A 5,380-nucleotide genomic window follows, 5' to 3' on the forward strand; every position below is an offset into this window, starting at 1 on the left:
CGACCAGACCGCATTCGTGCTGGGCTGACGCACGCCGCGACCGGCGCCGACTGAACACCGGCCTCAGGCGTCCGAGTCAGCCGGCGAGGCAGAGCTGCGGCTACTCGCCGGGGCTGCATGTCGCGCGCCGTTCACAAACACGCCCCGCCGGGAGCAATCAGGCCGCTCTGATCCGACGATAGGGCCGTCCCCCGCCGCGGCCGGTGCGCCAAAGCCGCCTCTGGCCGGCCGCCGCCGCGGCGCGGTGGGTCGATTATCGGCAATTCACGCCGGCGGGCTCCGGGGAGCGCTTCAAATCACTGAGCAGCCTGACGGCCTCCAGCCCCGCGGGATCGGCGCGACATATTTCAGCCGATCTCGGCGGCGGCCGGCGTACTCGACTCGTCGTCACCCGTGCGCTGACGCCGACTGCGACAGCGTGGGACGGCACACCTCTAATGCCCGAGAGAGCGGCTGGGCGGAGCTCTGAGCCCGCCGTCTCCTTAGTCGCCGACTGCGTATTACGCACAGCGCTCAGACCGGTTCACTGACGCCTTACGGCGAAACGTTCCCGCCTTCGAGAGGCGGCCCGTGGTCTCACCAAAAGCGGGGTCGGGTCACAACACCCAGACGGACACCACGGCCGCGTGTCGGCGCCAGCCCGTGGCTGAGCCGTGCCCCGCCGACCTCGATCTTGACTGACCTTGACCGTCGTGACCATGGTGCCGACCCGCTCCTCGACCGACTTGAAGGTGGCCGACTCGCGGGCCTCGCTGAACTTGGCGCCCAGGCCGGCGAACAGGCCGGACGCCTTCTCGCCGGTGGTCTTCAGCGCCGCCTCCGTCTTCTGGTACCTGGCGGACGGAAGAGCGGCGCGTGAGGTGTTGGCGGCGCGCGGCGCGACCGGGACTGCGAGCGGCGGCGCTCAGCACGGCCGGCTACCGAGCGGGAGGGCTCAGGCTAGCTGCGACGGCCGCCGAGCGGAGGGTCAGCATCAACGCAGGCTGTCGTCAGCGTGAGTACCGGGCTCCAGTGGTCGTGGACACGTATTAGTAGTGCTGGCAGACCATGGGCCCAGGTCAACACCAGTGATCGGAGGTCACATGATGTCTGTCCGCCCGGCTGCGTGCATGATGACCAATGACACGTCGTCATCGACGTGACAACTCGTGCCAGCTGTACTCAACTGCGCTATACGATAAATCTAGCTGACTTATGCTTCCGGGTAACAAAACAGACAGGACAATCCGCTCGTACGTGCGGATGCGCATGCACACAACACGTCAAACTACGCGGACCATGGCAGCGAGCTCAGCGCGACGGCGAGGTCAAGGTGTGCACCGCGCTCCTGCATGGCCCACGCCGCGTCCGTCGCGCCATTCGTTATTTACACAGCCGCCACCGACCGACCTACGGCACGGAGAGAGGAGAGGGGGCGGGGGCGGGGGGGGGGGCATTGCCGGGACTCTCGGCCGGCCGGCGCCTCTCGGCCGTGTCTGTTCGGGCGGTGGCGGCTATCGAGCAGGCCGGGACCGGTGCTGGCGCGGCCCGCCCATCCCGAGGACGGTGACTGGACGCGCTCTTTAACAGCTCGGCAGCTACGCGGGCAGTTCTGCCCGAGTGGGAGGCTGACGGAGTGACGGGCCGCGATGTGGCTGGGGCCGTGCGGGTCATCTTCCCAGCTCGTACCACCGGGGCAGGGGGCGGGGGGGGGGGGGCAGACCGCCGGTCGCGGTGGTCCCGGCGGACACGTATCGCACCGCCGCGGCGGTTTATGTGTTTGGACTGTGTGGCGATGGTGGTGGCGCAAGTTACGGCGGCATAAGGATACACGGGAGGTGATTTATGCAACACTATGGCAGCTGGCGGCTGAAATACGGGCGCCGAGGGAGAGTTACTTGACTGCAGCTCTCTAATACTAGGTCGGATATTAAGTCCTGTGCGAGCTCTGGGACGAGGCTGCCACCCAACCTTACATCGATCAGACAGAGATCGATGACAACGAAAACTTTGGCACAACTTTCGACGACGACAACATGCACTACACGGTTGGGAAGCTTGATTGTGGGTAAGCGTGATGTTTTCACCTCTTGTTTTTTGTGTGTGTTACCTAACATTCCCCTGCTCGTCTTTTGATTCAAACTACTGTCAATGTCCCAAAGGGAACGTTTTACATTTAAAATTATTGAAGCCAGCACCAAATATGATGAAATCAGCTCACTTCTAACTATTGGTATGCTTTAAAGTGGAAAAGACTGCTCTAGACAACACAATTTCCCCGTTTAGTCAATATGTTTCTCCATACGCCATTGTACCCTGCACAACATTGATTTATAGCCAACTGAAGGCCGTTATATTTAGAAATCGTGCTCACGAACGCCAGATATGAACGACACAATTCCATTTTATTTGTCTTGATTGCCACGCGGCCAATCGAATGACAGCATTTTAATGACGCTATTATGGCGTAATGGATGGCGTGAGTATGCCTTGAAATAGTCTCCACGAAATAGTGTCCACATCTTCGCGACCGTGTAGCTCAGAAACTAGAGGGGTCTAGGTCATAAAAAGGGCAGGGCTGTGCGATGCACCGAATTATCTTTAACATGACCATTTCAGTTCCAAGCCCCATACAACCGTGGAATCCTCCCTTGAAATGAAGCACGCGACCCCCTTAAAATCTACCGGGACGGACGCAGTACTGATCTAGTCAGTGCTGCTCGAACTTTGCCGATGGCGGGGCGCAGGGCCAGCGAGTATAGCAGGGAAAACTATTTTCCGCCATCCCCGGAACCGGTGGAACCAAAAGGGCGATTGAAACACTTTTGCATGTCCGATCAAATTCAGGGTAAGACTTAAAATACAACATTTCAGGTAAGGGTTTATGTCATATCAAGCCGCTCTTCTTCAGTTGTCGCCCAATGCATCCCAAAATTGCTTCAGATGCTGAGACATATCCTTTGGAGGTTTGCTGAGCCCAAAATGCATTTCGTACTTAACCTTAAAATGAAAACACCATTGGGTCGATGATCTGTTAGATTCTGTCTTGGACATTGTATAATTTGCCCTGCATTTGAATGTTCGTACACCAGCAAGATCTCTGATCATGTCTAAAAATCACTTGTATTAAGTTACCTAAGACAAGCGACGATAACATCTCGGGGTTTCTGGGTTTCTGTGACTTATGGTGACATGGGATGTCAAGGAATCGCGCAGTTTGGATGGTATAACAATAAGAACGGCGATAAAGGCACTACAACGTGCTGTGTTGCTCTGAACGGTAAAAATTAGTTATGTTTCTGTCCCATAGCCACCAGCCGTCGATGTTCATGAATCGTCATAAACTGGATCTAACATTTCAAGACGCTACAGTAGTCTTGCAACATTCAGGCATTCTGGGCCGGTGGTGCTCCTCTTCGCCACGTTTATGTTCGTTAGCACCCCCAGCCCCCCTCCTCCCCAGTGATTGCAGATGGATTAGCTCCAGCCAAAACCGTGTATTTCTCCCAGTAGTTCTTTCCTGTTTTATTAGGGAGATCCCAGCGTAGCCAAAAGAGACGAAGCATACGGCGTCTTTGAATGCGTGGTAATGCGAGGGCTTCAGTAGTGACAAAACGCACGCCACTGAAGCACGCAAGAAAGACGGCGTTCGGGGTAAACCAGCGACAGTGACGGAACAAAAGCGCCGAGAAGATGAGAGCGAACACACCGCCGGTGAGAGTGTGTCCTGCCTTGTCGCTGCACAGGGCAGCAGAACCTTTCATTAATATGGTTGAGAGTTTTGTTTACAGTTCTACAGGAGGCCAAGAGCTCATCCGGATCGTTGCGAGAAAGCGCACGATGCATAGGTCATCTGTGTAGGATGAGCTATCGTAAGAATGACATTTCGTTGGAAAAGAGACCAGTGCTCCTTAAAGCGTGACATCAAGCTAAACTACAGAAAAACGTGGCTGCCCTAATAATTATTCGCATTACTGGAAGTAGCAACGTTTCATCCAAGATGGGTAGGCAACTTTTTAAAATTATCCTCACAATCGCACGCAAGGGATTCCGGCCGCATGGCCACAGCGACCAAAAGCCTTGGACTGTCCCCTGCGTCACACACCGGTCAGCAAATCTCCCTGACGCGCAGATACACGATTCTCGTACTAACTATGATCCGATTCTGACCCAAGTCCATCGGCAAACGTTCCCGCGCGCGTAAAGCTGCGGCCGCTGGCTGAACGGCTGTCAACATAATCGCGTCGGGCGGCATCTGCACTTGACGGGATGCCAGCCAGCAGGCCGTGCGGCGCGCTGATTGGTCCCCGCGGTCCGGCAGTGGCATTGATTGGTCCCGCCGGTTCTGGCGCGTCGCCAGGTTCGGCGGCACAGCATCTCAGCACGACGGGGTCAGCGAGACGGCGACGCCAGGCGGCCTGCTGCCGGGGTCACATGCAACGGCACGACAGAAGGGCGGTCAAGCAGGAAAAGAAAAACGAGAAAAAGAGGGTAACGGGCAGAGAGGAGATTGGGGACCGGTAAGATGAGAGCAAGCCCACAGGGCACGAAAGAGGAACAACGTGCGGGATACGGAAAGAAGGAGAGGAAGGGAATGGGAACCGGAAGAGCACGGCAAGATGAAGAACAGAAAGGCCGACAGGGCCGCGACATCCACGAATGAATCACGCCGGGCAGCGCTTGGCTTACAGAGACATGGGCTTGTCCTCGTCCATCTCCGGCTTGGGCGGCTCGGCCACCCGCACATCCTCGGCTGCCATCTTGCTCGGCCGCTGGGGTGGACGTGAAGCGCGCGGCGGCGGACAGGTGGGCGGGCAGGTGAAGGCGAGACCGCACGCGGCACTCACGACACCCTGAGACGAAGCGGCGTCAGCACGGCGTGCCAGCGTCCGCCGGCCGGTAGGAGCTCTCAGACGCAGGGGGGGGGGGGGGGGCGGGCTGGCGGCGGAGCGGGGCTGAGCGGGGCTGAGCTGCTGACGGAAGCCGCCGTGATGAACGTGCAGCGGCCGGGGTCGCCATGGCGACGGCCGGCCGCCGCGCCGGCTGGTCCGAGCCGAGCGTCGGCGGCCGGCCGCCGCGCACCCTGGGCCTCTTTAGCAGCGACAGCTAGCAGAAAGGTCAACTGGCGCAGCTGACGGCCCAGGCGAGAGAGCGGAGGCGCGACCACCCCCGACCTTTGACCGTGAGCACCGGACGCCGCGCTGCGCTACTCGTGCCCACTCGTCTGGAGTTCAACAGGCCGAGGCAAGATACCTGCCTCCCACGCGGCCGCCGACACCAGTTCAGTATAGGTCACCGGGTTAAAAGGCCGGACGGAAATGAGCTGCCCGACCAGCGGCGGGACGCTGGCGGGATTACGGCGGCAACCGAACGGCAGATTGGCTCCGGCTCGGCGACTACT

Source organism: Pollicipes pollicipes, unplaced genomic scaffold, assembly GCF_011947565.3.
Source record: "Pollicipes pollicipes isolate AB1234 unplaced genomic scaffold, Ppol_2.1 Scaffold_5724;HRSCAF=6776_pilon_pilon_pilon, whole genome shotgun sequence".
Taxonomy (NCBI): domain Eukaryota; kingdom Metazoa; phylum Arthropoda; class Thecostraca; order Pollicipedomorpha; family Pollicipedidae; genus Pollicipes; species Pollicipes pollicipes.